Below are 15828 nucleotides of genomic sequence, written 5' to 3' on the forward strand. Positions count from 1 at the left end.
CCCCCTTCTACTCACTCTACTTTGTATTCTGAAGTCACTCTGGATGTTGTGACATCAAAGGTCTTATTCCAGTGCACAGTTATGTTTCTTTGCTCAAGACCCTTTTAAGACTTCCTGGAAAGCCAATTCCAGTTCTTTCTGTTGCTTCACTCCCACTTCTAACCACAGCCACTCATTCTCTTCCCCTGAGCGGGGAGAATGCCCCCACTGCTCCACTCTGGATCAATCTCTGGGATGTTCCAGAGAGAGTAAGATTTAATCTGCCTAAATCCAGTTTCTGCTACAGGAAAAAAAAAAAATCAGAGCTTTCAGAGGTGCATCTGGGCTGCCAGGACTCTGCTTCCGGTTCCTGTCCACCCACAGGTGTCTTCTTTAAGCCACAGGATAGCCTCAGCACAGAAGACCTGGCCTGCTGAGATTCACTTTCTTTATGGCTGGGGTGGAAGGAAGTGATTGCTTAGATCCCGCCTCTGTCTACTGAGGTCTTTAGAGAGAGGCTGAGAGGTTTTCCCAGCCCTGCTTTCCCTAAGGGCTCTGCACAGCCACTCCCAAGTAAGAGAGGTGGCAAGCATGGAAGGAGAAAGCCCTCAGGGAAGCACAGTGCAGTCCTCGATCCTCCTGGAGCTTTCTGTGGTTTCAAGACTGTGCCCTTGGTTACAGAAATACACTGTGCAGTGATTGGCATCTGCCTTAGACAACCTGGTCATTTCAGAAACTGAGTGATGAGGTTAGAATGATTCCTTTAGGCTGGGTCTCACTGACAGGCCGTGTCCTCTATGAACAGTGTTTTGTTTTCTTCACTACAATAGCCATGGAAAGTGGATTCTCCTTGTCCTAATCACTGGTAAGTAGACAGTGAAATAGACTGAGTCACCTCTCTAACAGGACAGAGTTTAAGAAATGGCAAGGTGAAATTTAAACCCAGGTCTATTTGACTCTAAATCATGGCTCTTAAAATCAGCCTGTTTTTAGCTTTCCCCAGAGGAAACAGAGATCCTCCCCCATGGCAATTGAAGCACAGGTCACTTTATTGTAAAACAGGTTGTTTGAAATCAGTACTTAGTAGTCAATGATTTACAGAGTTCACCTAAATGCAAGGTCCAGGTCAATGAAGGACAAGCTAAATTATGACGCGCTTATTGCCTTCACATACTGAATAAAAATGCAAGAGATGAAGAACTTGCAGGCAATACTACAAGAGATAAAATAAATTACCTTTTCAGATAATTTAGTTTGTGTCAGACCCTGTGCTAAGCAACTTTTATACCATAATGAAATTGCATAAAATTTAACTTTTTGGGAGGGGCTGATTTTGTGTTGTTCTTGTCCTGGGGTTTGAACTCAGGGCCTGGACACTGTCCCTTAGTTTTTTGTTTGTTTTTTGGGTTTTTTGTTTGTTTTTTTTTTTACTTACTCAAGACTTGAGTAACATGGGCTGGGAAGGTGGCTTAGTGATAGAGTGCTTGTCTTGCATGCATGCGGCCCTGGGTTCAATACCTCAACACCACATAAGCAGAAAAAGCTGGAAGTGACACTGTGGCTCAAGTGGTAGAGTGCCCCCTTGAGTTGACGAGCTGAGGGACAGTGTCCAGGCCCAGAGTTCAGGCCCCACGACCAACAACAACAACAAAAAATAATAAATAAATAAATAAAAGACTTGAGCAACAGCTTCATTTCTGGCGTTTTGCTGGTTAACTGTAGATAAGAATCTTACCGACTTTCCAACCTCTATCAGATCTCAACCTCCCAAGTAACAAGAATTATAGGTGTGAGCCACCAGGACTTAGCTGAGTTTTCTCTCTTTTTTTTTTTTTTTTTTTAATAAGTTTTTTATTGAGAAAATACTGTATAGAGGGGTTACAGTTACATGAGCAAGGTTATGAGTACATTTCTTATCAAGCATTGTTGCCTCCTCCTTTGTTTTCCCTTACCATCCCTTCCCTCCCATCTCTACAACTACACTCCCCCTTCAAATTGTGAAGTTCATTTTTTTTTAAGTTCATTTTTCAACATAGCGTCTTGTACATCTCATTGTTGCAATGGGTCAATCTGTATCCCTATTTAAACAATTTTTTCCCTTCCCTTCCCCAAATTATTCCAGCATCAAATACAGTGAAAACAAGGGTTATACTATGGAAAAAATTATATTAAGTGAAGTAAGCCAGGCCCAAAGAAACATAGTCCCATGGTTTCTTATCTGCAGTAACAAATTGCAAATAAGAAACAAGCAGAAAAGATCAGATAAGATAATGTTAAGCGAAATGAACCCCAAGATAAGGACAGAAGTGGTTTTTTCCTTCTTGCTATTGTTTCTAACTTATTTATAAGGTACCACATGATTTTTTTTGTTGCTTTGTGTGTCTTTCTTTCTTTTTCATTTGAAGGCATTCTAATTTCCATGTTCTTGTCCTATTTAATAGGCTAGAACTTTTGCTACTATTTTCAATCAGATTGGTAAGCCTGGACATCCTTGCCTTATTCTTGATCTTAGAAGAAAGCAAATAGTTTTTTCCCCTAAATATAATGTTAGCTGTAGAGTTTTATGTAGATGCTCTTTATCGTATTAGGAAAGTTCTTTTTCAGTCTTATTTTATGAGCTTTTTCTTTTTTAATCATGAGTAGACATTTATTTTTTGTCAAACAAAAATGTGATGTTCTGGGATGGTACGATCATATAGTCTTTTTTCCCGTGGTCTATCAGTATGATGAAGTAAATAGATTGAGTTTCAATTTTTACTCAGTCTTGCAACTGGAATAATTCCACTAGGTCACCATATAAATCTCTTCTAGATTTGATTTGTTAAGGAGTTTTGCTTCTATTTTCATGAGAGACACTAGTGTTTGACTTTCCCTTTTTTTAATTTGGTTTTGTACCAGAACAATACTAACCTCCTAAAATAAATTGTGAAATCCTTACCTTTTCTGTTTTCTGGAAGAGATTGAATAAAATCAATATTAATTCTTTCAATGTTTGGTAGAATACTCCAGTAAAACTGTTTAGAACAGAAGATTTCATTCTTGGAAGTTTTTAATGTTACAAATCCAAGTTGCTGACTAGTTACCTATTTAGATTATCCATTCACATTTGTTACTTGTTATAGCTTTTAGTTTTTGAGGGCTTGGTTCACTTTATCTAAGTAGTCAAATTTATAAAGAGTTATTATTTATATATGTATATGTAGTTATTATATTCCCTTATTATGCCTTTGAGGTTTATAGAATGTGTAATGATGTCTATATTCTATAGATGTCTATAGAATCTATAGAATATAGAAGTCTATAGAATGATGTCCATAGAATATGTAATGAAGTCTAGGAAATATGTCTAAGAAATATAATGTCTGCATCTATAATAATGATGTAATGATGTTTCACTATTGATGTAAGTTGTTCTCCTCTTAATCATTCTTACTAGAAGCTGACTATTTCATCGATCTTTTTTAAAAAGCCAGCTCTTTTGATTCATTGATTTCCTTGATTGCATTTTGTTTTCAGTATCACTGATTTCAATTCTTACCTTTATTATCTCTTTCTTTCTGTTTGTTTTTTGCTTCTTTTGATCTTTTCTTCCTGGAGATTGCTTTTTCTTTGTTTTCTTCTTGTGTTTTACAAGGACTGGGGTTTGAACTCAGACTCCTGTTTACTAGGCAGGCACTTTACCAGTTGAGCCATATCTTCAGCTTTTTCTTTTTTCCAGTTTCTTAAAGTGGAATGTTACATTACTGATCTGAGATTTTTTTACTAGTGTTAAAATATATACATTTGGTGTTGTCTATTCCTTTTATGTTGTTTTATATATGTATTATAAATTTTGTTTTCATTTTCATTCTTTTCAATGAAAATTTTTATTTCTCTTGAGGTCTCTTCTTTGACTCATGGATTACATAGAAGTATATTATTTAGTTTCCAAGTGTTTGGAAATTTAGTTTTTAACATTATGCTTTGATTTCTAGCTAGACTCTTGTCTTTTGAGAATATACCTGTATTATTCTTTTACATTTGCTTAGGTTTGTCTTATGCCCTAAGATACAGTCTCTCTTTCTATAGGTTCTGTGGGCATATGCACTTGAAAAGAATATGCATACAGTAATTTTTTTTGTCAGTCGTGGGGCCTGAACTCTGGGCCTGGCCGCTGTCCCTTAGCTCTTCAGCTCAAGGCTAGTGCTCTACCACTTGAGCCACAGCGCCACTTCTGGCTTTTTCTGTTTATGTGGTACTAAGAAATTGAACCCAGGGTTTCATGCATGCTAGGCAAACACTCTACCACTAAACCACATTCCCAGCCCCATTTTGGAGCTTTTATATTTGTACATGGACTGTTTTAACAGACTGATTGTGAAAAACAAAAAAGGATTCGATAAAATGGAGCTATGAACTTTGTCCCATGGGGTGACTGGCACTGCAATCAGAAAGAACGATGGTTTTGCTTCAGAGAATAAATCATCATTAACATGCCCTCATTAGCATTGATGTTTTCTGCCTGAAACTCTGAAATGGGTACTGATAGAAGTCTCAAGTTCTGTAATGTTGCTTATTGTCTAAAATAGCGTCAGGTCCAATGCTTGCAGGAAGAGATCTTAAAAACGTACATGTGAACTGATTTACTCAATCCTATCATTTAAAAAAAAACTGCTCACATTTGTAATCCTATTTACTTATGAGACTGAGATTTGGATATCCTGGTTCAAAGCCAGCCCAACCAGGTAAATCCAGGAGACTCTTATCTCCGAATAACAAGAAAAAGCAGGAAGAGAGGAATGCCTGACATGATAAAGTGATAGCCTCTCTAATTCCACATCAAGATATTGTCACAGCAAGAAAGTTTATAATCTTAAAAGCATAGCCACCTCTTAAAAGAGGAATTTTTTCTTCCTTTTCACAATGACTGATTAATAAATTGTTTTAATGCAAACATGTATCTATAGGGTGCTATTTTATAAATTTTTTGTTTTTGCCTATGTTATATCTTTTAGGAAATGAGTAAAAATTAGACAAAAGTATTTTTATTAAAGAAAGAAGGCCTGAATAATAGAAATTAAGAGCTAGTATTCTGTTCTGTGACTATTCCACAGTGGAGTTATCCATTTAATCATTGATGGGCATTTAGGTTCACAGAGTGGTTCTGAGGTTTGGCTGGATTAGAATGAACTTTCATACACTGAACTTTGCTACATAACCAGCACACAGATGGAGAAACACACCCTTCCTCAGGTCTTCTCTAGTCATATGCCCCAACAGTGACAGCTAATTTGATCTCAAATATTATAGAATTTTTTTCGTGAAGCACTGGGTATTGAACTCAGGTTCTCATACATGGTAAGCAAGAATCCTACCCCTGACCTATATTCTCAGACCCTATATAAAGTTTATCTGGCTGTTTTCACTGCTGCTGCTATTGGGGTAGTTGAGATTAGAAATGACTCAGAAAGTATTTTTTCTCTTTTCTAGAAATGTGTGCCAAAAACCCATTTGTGATCAATGAAACTAGACCCACACACTCTAGGAGAGGAGAAACCAGTGTCTTGAACTCACTTGTACAGATTGTGGTAGTTCCTTGCTAAGGAGTCAATCACTAAGTCACTGACTTGGTTTCCTCTGATTGGGTTCAGGGAACTAGGGCCTCTAAGTATAACAACCTGAAAAGAGTTCACCTTTATCTCTGTTTCTTAGGAAAATGGGGCTAATCATATCTTTTGCATCTAAGAACTTGTGATCTTCCTGAGTGTGTGCACAACACTCAGCTATCACTAGTACTTGAAAATGAAAAGTAAAATAAAATGAAACACTAGAGCATGATAGAGCAGAATGGCTCATCTGTAAGAAAAATAAATTTTGTAAGAATTTTCCTTAAAATTTATGTGTGTGTATGTACTATGTTGAGTTAATGTATTTTTGGCTATGGGTAAGAAAACTATTCTAGATGAATCTGTAAGAAGGCCACAGGACCAGGGCTTAGGTATGTGACTCAACTCTTATGGACATGGCTCATGACCTAGGAGGCGGCTGCAACCTGGACCATCCTTGGCTGGATAGTGCTTTTTGCAAGACCTGAGAAAACAATGAAGCCACCTGGTAAGCAGGTATCAGGTCAGCGGTGGACAAATATTGCTGCAGGGTCAGGCAATCTCAAGTTCTAGAATTACAGGCAATTTACATCGGATGATAAAATAGGCTTGATGAATATTTAGTAAATTAATAAATTACTAACTTTTCTTCTAGGAGCTTTATGCTCAGTTCTAAACTCCAGGGGAACATAAGCTATGTCTATTTTATTTGGTAGTGCATATATCTAACAGGAACTCAAAATTATTTGTTGTTTGGGTTAGGAGTATTTAAAAAAAAACTCCAGTAAACATATACTGATTTTTTTAAATCTCAAAAAGAATACTTTTACATTATATTTTACATTATATTATACCATAAAATATACATAAAATAATTATATTATAAAAATAACTAAATAAATAGTTATCTCTAAAATCGGAGGATGTATATTTTCTTTCTAAAAGATCAACATGTTATCCCAGCTATGTTCTTGATATTGAACTATTTGATTAGAAAAACTTTCTTTTTGGAGAGGAAGGCATTCTAACATAGCATCTAAACCTGTCATAACTGTACTTCCTCCCACATTTTCCTCGTCCCTATTACCACTTTCCTCCACTTTTTGACCTAGAGGAAGAATATTGAACTTGCTAGTACCAGGGCTTGAACCCATGGCTGACATTCTACCACTTGAGCCACACCTCCAGCCCAGCTTTTTGATGGTTGTTTTGGAGATGAAGTCCCTCAGACTTTTCTGCCAAGGCTAGCTTCAAACCCCAATCTTCTGGATCTCAGCCTCCTGTGTAGCTAGAATTACAAGCATGAAGTACAGGCATCCCAGTAAATACTGCTTTTTCTTTTCTTTTCTTACTTTTTTTTTTTGTCATGAGGCTTGAGCTTTGGGCCTGGGCGCTGTCCCTGAGCACTTCAGCTCAACTCTAGCACCCTATCACTTGAGCCACAGCACCACTTCTGGTTTTCTGGTGGTTTATTGGAGATAAGAGTCTCACGGACTTTCCTGCCTGGGCTGGCTTTGGACCACAGTCCTCAGATCTCAGCTTCCTGAGTAGCTAAGATTACAGGTGTGAGCCACCAGCACCCAGTTTAAATACTGCATTTGTAAAATGTAAAATAAAACCATTTCTATCAACTTGCCCACAAAGAAACCCCAACCCTCTTTGAGCACCCACTTACCAGCCATGTAAACCTGACATGTCTTAAGGATCTGACCTTTATCTTCAAAGCCCAATAAGACTAATTTTTAAGCTCTAAATTCAGATAAATTTGAACCATCTGCTTCCTTTCTGAGTTGTTTTAATGGAAGCTCTTCAGATGTTCATGATGCAAAAGATTTTAGGGGGAAAAGGCCAAGCAAGTCTTCCATACTTAGACTGAAAATCTTATGACACTTTAGAATCTCTCAAATGTGAAGTCCTTCCTTTTCCATTTCATTTCTGGTGCTGAAAACAACTTACCCAATGTTATTTCTCCTCTAGCTTCCTACCAGGTTACTTCAAACAGGTCAGCAATAAAGAAGCACTCCCTGAGGATGAAGCAATACACGCACCTGACTTACTTAAACAAAGCCACTGGTAACCTCTGCCCCAGTTGAGAACACCTTTTACCCTTCCCCTAGTTATTGCTCATTTTTATAAATAATTCTGGAAAAGTGTTGGATATGTTGTTGATAGCAGCAATGAGTGTGAGGGTAGGAGGGTTGTCAGGGGAGTTTTATTTGTATGCAAAGTCCAGATTTTCTCCATCCTTGGTAAGGCAAAATGTACAAGCACTTGTAATAAGGAGAAGGGAAAGGACTTTCCAGAGCAAAGGGCAGGGGAAGCACATGTGAATAAGTTGAACTCTTGTCTAGTGACTGTCTTCTTCCCACTCACCTGTCAGACGATGTAAATGTGACTGAGGATTATTCTTGGAAGATTATATAATGTTATGCTGAGGGCAAAAGTCCTGAGACGAGCTTGATTATTTCCTCAATGGAAACAAGTCAAAGATATAAGCTCTCTGGACAAACCTTAAGATCTGCAGAGTTTCCTGAAAGGTGAGATTTAGGCCACAATAGATGCCTTCTAGATGATTTCCTCTGTGTTCCAATGGGATATCCTCTTTGGTATTTGCTCTGGATGAGCCGAAGGTCCTGCAGGATAGTGAAGTTTGCATAGACTTTGGAGTGCGAGGGAACCAAAGTCTAAGTCTCTTTCAGGATCCTTGAAAAATGTACTTAGTTTTAGCTGGAATGCTTTTAGGTTACAATGAAGTAGTATAGCAATGTTTAACACAATGATTTCCAGGTTGGATCTAGGTTTGAATCAGGGCTTGTTTTGTGACCTGGGCAGATACTTTATCATCCTCTTTTTTTTGTTTTCTTTATGTACAAAATGAAGGAAACAATAGGTTTGTAATACGCCTTAAGTACAAAGAAGTTGAGTTCAATGGAGGATGGAGGCGGGGGAAGCAAATCTTCCATGCTTAGATTTAAGAACTTATGACAGTTTATAATATCTCAAATGTGAAGTCTTTCCTTTTCCATTGCACTTCTGGTATAGAAAAATCTGAAAATGAGTTAACCAAAGTTATTTTTCCTCCATATTTATACAGCACTTGTTTAGCATGCTACAAACTCTGGGTTGAATTATCAGCACCAAAATAATAGTAATTATAAGCCTTTAATACATAAATTCATTTAAGGTAGTAGAAGAGTGCCAGAACTTAGCTCAGTATTTATTTACAAGTAATCAAATAACTTACTCAAGCTAATTTAAAATTTCCAGAGGCATTATTCTTCTCTCTTAATAGAAATCCCTGAGATAAAAGGACGCCACAGCCATCCTGAATGGTGGTTTCAATTTTAGGCTGAGAGAGATGTGATTACGGATATGGCAAACATGACATCTAGAAATAAGGTATGTTTTCTCTTGTTGCCTTTTTCTAAGAGAAAGATGACATTTCAGAGACGTTCTTCCTTGGACTTCTAAAATGTCAATGGCCTTGTGAAGGTTAAAATGTGTTTGTGACCTTTTAAGTATCACTCTCTCACAATACTGTGGAATTTATGTCATCACTTAATCTCAATAAAAATTATTAAAAACTAAAATAAAATGTCAATGGCCAGAATTGGTCTTTGGACAGAGGAAATAAGTGGATTATTCTTAACAATGACACAGGAGCTGTGTTGCAGCTTCCTCAGGATGCTTGGAAATCAGTGAATGTCTAGTGTTCAAGTTTCCTCACGAACTTCTCCAGAATGAGGTAAGGGATAAGAATGGCTGAGAATGGACACCAAATACTCCACCAGTAATGGTCACTGCCACTAGGGTGAACACAGACCATGAACCAGCTAGAGTGAGATAGGATGGCACAAGAAAGGGTAAGATGTAGAGCCTGGAGAAATCCATTCAGGTAACTTCCCCTTGGAAGAAGGCTGCTGATGGAGCCTGGCCAAGCCCACCAAAGCATGGAGAGCTGTGAAAGAGAAGCAAAAGTCACCACAGTCCCTCATCTGTCCTCCTTCTGCGGATGGTAGGGGACAGGATTGGGCTACATTCACTTGGTAGAAAGGTTTAACCCAGCAGCAGCAGCATGACTGAGTATGATAAGTTCTTGAAAGACACCAAGAGATGTGAAGGAATTGAGATTTTACTCTACATGCAGACTAACAAGCTAGCTTCAATTGTGGATTTTGGCAGAGAGCCCAGCTGGACGAAGCCGAATCTGCTGGACTTGCCATTCCCAGGTGTGCATGGGCAGATGAAGGCATGGTGTGCTCCCTCATACTTCCACAGGTGCTTGCAGGTACGGGCTGCTGTCCAACCAGAGCACAAAGGTGTGCTCCTGCTCACAATGTGACCATCCTCCTCCACCACCACGAGTGTCAGTTTGCTCTTTTTAAAATCCATTTTGTGGCTGGGAATGTGGCTTAGTAGTAGAGTGCTTGCCTAGCATGCATGAGGCCCTAGGTTCAATTCCTCAGTATCACAGAACCAGAAAAATCTGGAAGTGGTGCTGTGCCTCAAGTGGTAAAGTGCTAACCTTGAGCAAAAGAAGCTCAGGGACAGTGCCCAGGCCTCCCAGGACTGGCAAAAATAAAAAATAAAATGCATTTTGGTAATCTTAGGCCAAAAGAATAAGCTTATTTTGTTAGCTCCTTCAAAGATTAACATGCCTGTCGAAGTCAGTCCAAGAGAATACTCACAGTGATCTCTTCCCCTGATAAAGTGCATGTATGCCCCAAACATTTCCAGCCACTTTGCTTTATTCAGATAGGAGAGTGCCACCTGGACAGGGCTTTTTCCCCTGCACTCTTTCCATCTCTGGAAGATACAAAATCCCATCACTTCTGTCTGATTTGGAATGAACCAAAACGCAGACACAGCTTTGATGTGTGTTCTGGAAGCTCACACTCCCCAAGCTCCGCTTGCAGATAAAGAACAGCTAGTTCTACAGCTGTTTCATAGGGGCACATCAATTTTCTAGAAAGAATGTTATTCCTGAGTCACCGAACAAACAGATACCTTGTAAACTCTTCTCGAAGGTTGTTTGGTTCTGAAGAATGGTATTTAACTCACAAGGGCAAAGCATATGCAGGCCCAGTATTCATCTGCTTCTTTATGGTCTTGGAATGATCCAGCCAGTGTGTGACCTGGGCAGAGTCAAGGAACTGGAGGCCAGAGTATTCTGTTTCCTTGAGGTCCAAGCAGTACACCATGGGATCAAACAAATCCTGGCCTTTGGCATGTTTCCCAGAGACAGCAGGTAGGTAACAGGAAAGGAAGAATCGATAAATAGGACCCACAAAGAGCTTTATTACTCACAAAAATAACAACAGCCAAAGTATAAGCATTTTTCTTGGCTCTTCAAGTCCCAATATCCCACAGGATGATGGGGAGGGAAGGGGGGACAGGACTCAGGTAACGTCTGATTATATAATAGAGTCCAGCCCAAACCCCAAGCTGAGAAAACTTCAGTATTTTATAATGGAATATAAGCCTGCTTGTTCTTTGTTCCAGAAATGAATGGTATCTTCCTTTCCTTTAGTTTCCTTTCCTTTTTTCTTCTCTTTCCCTTTTCTTTCTCTTCTCTTCCCTTCTTTTCTTTTTCTTTCTCTTCTTTCTTTTCTTCTTTATAGTACTCCCCAGTACTATATGTATGAGCCCTTACCTAGCCCTTGCTAGGTAAGTGCTCTACCCTGCCATTAATGTCCCCAGCTCTTCAATTCCCTTAGTTCATATATGAACTAATGAGGATATCTATCTTTACTACCTTGGATTCTGGTAAAAATTTTCCCATGAATACACCATTCCCTCGGCCACTGATTATGAGAGGCTGAGACAAGCTCTGTTCAATTTATCTCATCCTTCCTGGGATCTCAGACCCAGCCAACTAACAATAGATAATTCTATAAATCCCGGAAGTCATCAAAGTCTACCTTAGAAAGTCAGCTGGCTCTTCACATTTCTATAATGAACTTTCCACTTGACCTGAGATATTAATCTGGGCCCAACAAGATAGATCACTGATTATACAGGCTGGGTCTTGGCCTTTATAATAGAAATCTAGGACAACTATATCTATAACAATGCTAGCCAGAGAGTTGAGACCAGTTCAGTTGCCTTCCAGGAAATACCTAGTAACCTCGATCATTTCAACTAAAACAAACACTAATTTTGTATCATCTTTTATAACTGGATGGCTCAGCACTAATTTTCTTTTATCTTTTCTAATTTGATGGCTCAGCACTGATTTTCCATTACCTTTTCTAATTGGATGACCCCTGACATACAGACAACACCAGGAGTGCTTGGTTATCCTTCTGAGTATATGTTCCAAATAAACATGGGTAGCCTTGCTTTTTGTTTTTTGGGGGTTTGTTTTGAGAGGGACATCTGTAGTCCGGGGGCCACCTGATCTCCTAGGGTTACTTATTACATGCTTGAAGACTTCTTTTGAGTGCTGCTAAATTGTAAGGCCCTGTTTTCAGAAGGCAAGAAAGCTGGGTGTACGTCGTGTCCAAGAGAAGACTGTGCTGGTTAGAACTGCTGAGGACTCCAAAGTGGAAACCATATTATTGGAAGGAAGCTATTAGCAGTGCCTCTCACATGACTTCTTACCCAGAGGGTACACCTAAAAAATTCCAGTTTTGTTTAAATAAATGTAGTCTTTTTCTGAGGGAATTTAATCCAATCTTTCCTGCTTATCAGCACCACCAGTTGGATGACATTTGTATAGCAGAAGGAATGATTGAGCAACTGTTTTGGAACCTGCAGTAGGAAAGAAAGACCTCTGGACGTGTTAGAGATTTTTTAGTGAGAGGGGCAGCAGCTCAGGTCATCCAATCCTGTTTCCAGTAGACTTCCCAGTTGGGTTAAGTGACGTTTCAGACAAGCTATAGTGAGCAACATCTGGCAGAGGATTACTGGCCCAGAAGTCAGGTAAAGGGAAGGCTTTCCAGGAAAATGTCACTGGAGTACTGTCCTTTACTGGAAAAGCTCCAGCAGTGATTCTGAAAAGCAGATATCTTGTTTGTTTTAGGGTCTGAAGTACTGGTGTGTGTGTGGGGGGGGAAGTACCTACTTTTGTTCTGCTCCCACTCCATAAGTATCTATACTGAAGACAGAAGACTCAGCACAATGACAGTCGTCATGTACTGGCATGTGTACCAGTTTCCAGAGCCTCAAGGAAGGAAAGGAAGATAACAGGACACCTGTGATGAAGCAGATAGTGTTAGCAAAGACCTTGTGAGTCCAAACATTTTATATTGGACAGCAAGCCAACATGCACCTTTGTTCCATAGGGCCAACCTGTCAACCCAGGCTTTTTAGTGATACAACTACTCTTAAAGCAGCAGTGGATATCAAGGGTAGACAGGAGGAGGGATTCGTACAGTGATATGAACACATTTCAGAAGTATGACATTCTTAGGAGAAGAACTTATAGTAAGGAAAACTGTGATGTGGGAATGTTGATTGGGAGATAGAAGAGAGATGCCATAGTGATCTAGGGAGTGTCAGGAGACACGAGGCATGGCGCAATGGTGACAGAGGTGGAGGGGCCTAAATAGGGTCTCATGAGTCATGGTACAGGTCTGGCAGGTCTGGCAGGTCTATAGTCCAAGTCCCTATCCCTGCTTCAAAGAGTTCAGGTGCCTATTACCTGGGGGTGGGAGGTGTGGAAGCAGAAATCTACCTCGAGAGTCCCCACCATCCACCAAGGTGCCAAGATGGCTCCACTTAGACCCAGTATTTATATTTCAAAAGTAGATTGGTATTTTCCAGCTGTTCTGAGTGATCAGCTTCTAAGGGCTTCCAGGAAATTGGTGGGGGAAGGGGAAGATGTTGATATTCTCTATATTTTAATTAATTGGTGACTTTTTAGTGTGGGAAACTATAAAGAGCAACCATCTAAACCAATGAATACAATTCGGCGACATGCAGCACATTAACTGTTATGCAAGCATCACCACTATTGCCAAAGCTGTTTCATCGTCCCACGCAGAATCTTTGTATCACCAAGCGATAACTCCCCTAGGCACTCTTTTTTTTTTAACTTTCAAAAAAGTTTGTGTTGTTATTATAAAGGTGATGTACAGAACGATTACAGTTACATAAGTCAGGTAAAGAGTACACTTCTTTTTGGACAGCATCACCCCTTCCTTCACTCTCTCCCAGTTTTCCCGTCCTATCCTTGCTGACAAGTTGTAGAATTCATTTTCAGCACAGTATCTACTGAGTACCACTACTGCCTTTGTTCACCCTTTGTCCCTCCATTTCTGTGTCCCCATTACCCTCCAAAAAATAGATAAATGAATAAGATAAAAACAAGAGAAACCATAAACAGCAACAAAAGGAAAAAAAAAAAAACTCTCGCCAGGCACCCGTGGCTCACAATTGTAATCCTAGCTCCTCAGGAGGCTGAGATCTGAGGGTCATGGTTCAAAGCTAGCCTCAGCAGGAAAGTCCGTGTGACTCTTATCTCCAATAAACCACCAGAAAACTGGAAGTGGTGCTGTGACTCAAGTGGTAGAGCACTTGCCTTGAGCTGAAGAGCTCAGAGATAGTGCCCAGGCCCAGAGTTCAAGCCTCATGACTGCCAAAACAAAAACAAACAAACAAGAAACCTCTCCATTTCAGGGAGTCATTTCTGACCTGTTAATCCTGTCATCCCTTCAGGAGAGTGAGCAAGATGTGCCTCTTCCTTTTGGTTTTCTTTCTCTTTTTCTCAAAGACAGGAAAACAATGTTTCCTTCTTTCTTTGCCATCAAAGTAGGCGGAGTAGTTCTTAGTTAAAAACAAAATCCTACTGAGCAAGAGAGTGAGTTCAAGGTACTGAACTCAACAAGATACTGAGTTTAAGCCTCTGTACCAATATCTCCTCCCACAAAAAAGAAAGAAAGAAGATCCTATCTTTTTTCAAGGGAAAATGATATGAGTTAGTAGAAGACGATGCAGGCAGAGAATTGTGACCTGTACTATTTGCAGATTGTAGGGTAAGCTGATAAACCAAAACCTGCCTGATAACGATATGAAGACAGGGACTACAAAAGAATTAAGGAAGTGACACTAAATCTTTGACCTCACAACTTTATAGAAAACAGAAGGAGACCCACCAATCAGAAAATCATCTTCAAAAACTCCTATGCTTCCTTCTTAATCCAAGGCTAATCTCTGTAAGGCTGCTGGCTGAAGTACTGTCTTCCCATGACGTATCTATACTTCAAGCATGAGGTTTTTCTGCCATATTTTTCTTTACTTACTTTCATGCCTTGCCTGTATTCTTCTCTTGCCAGATGCAAGGACCTAGGTCAGCTTAGCTGCCCTAAATTTCTGGTAACATGTTTGGTACATGAGTCAGAAAACTCAGTATTTCTTTTTCTGATTTGGTTTAATCAAAAAATAATAATAACTTGAAGTTGTTGTGTGGTATGTGAATAAGAGTAGCCATTTAGAAGCCATTTCTCATTCTCAGATGTTCAGGAGCACAAAATTGGAAGGCTGAGGGTTAAGGAAATAAATTAATACATTCAGCAATGGGAAAATGAGGATGGGGCCTGCATTTTCTGCAGATTAGATTGCCTCCAAGGAGACTGAGCTTGGGCTATCCACTCCATACTCACAGGGGTTCTGAACCCCTGTCTAAGCAGCTCTGGGCACTGGCAAAGGCAACAGATCACTCCTTAGAGGGGACTATCTGAGCTCTCTCCTCCCGTATTTTAAGGATGACCTACCATTGGAGGTAGGGAAATCATTCTGGGGTGAAGACTGACCCTGTACAAAGGCCACAGGGTTTCTTTGTGAGGTGGGAAAAAGAATCCACAAGAAAGAGGTGAGGATGGGCATGGTGCTAGTAGTCACGAGGAACTCCCTATAAAATACTTCGATGATCTGAGTTCACTCCCAGGAAAATCACAATGTTTTGGAAAATAAGAGTGTATAGTAAATGAAATGAAATAAGGATACTGGGTCTAACTGGCACCAAATTGGCCACGTGGTAGTTGATAGGGAAGTAGGTCTAACTGGTGCCATCTTGTCCTCATGGTAAAGGCAGGGATGTTCCACCTCAAGGTGTTGGGCATGCCTGAATTCCTAGAGGCAAGGATAGGGACTTGGACAATAGGTTACTGGACTATCAGTCCTGTGTCTGGAACTCTGAGACTCAAGTTTCCTGTGACCTTGCTCCCAGACTCTGATCCCATTTAGGCCCAGATCATCTCAGGTGCCATTATGCCATGCCTCATGTCTCCTGGCTCTCCTCTAGCTACCATGGTGTCCAACT

The 15828-nt window shown here is 39.8% G+C and overlaps 1 pseudogene; it reads right to left on the reverse strand.

Annotated features, from left to right (window-relative positions):
• Positions 1 to 172: 172 nt before the first annotated feature.
• Positions 173 to 15392, reverse strand: LOC122111129 (annotated as a pseudogene).
• Between the last annotated feature and the right edge of the window lie 436 nt (positions 15393 to 15828).

Source organism: Dipodomys spectabilis, unplaced genomic scaffold (genome assembly GCF_019054845.1).
Source record: "Dipodomys spectabilis isolate Male_0828 unplaced genomic scaffold, ASM1905484v1 ptg000002l, whole genome shotgun sequence".
NCBI classification, from domain to species: domain Eukaryota; kingdom Metazoa; phylum Chordata; class Mammalia; order Rodentia; family Heteromyidae; genus Dipodomys; species Dipodomys spectabilis.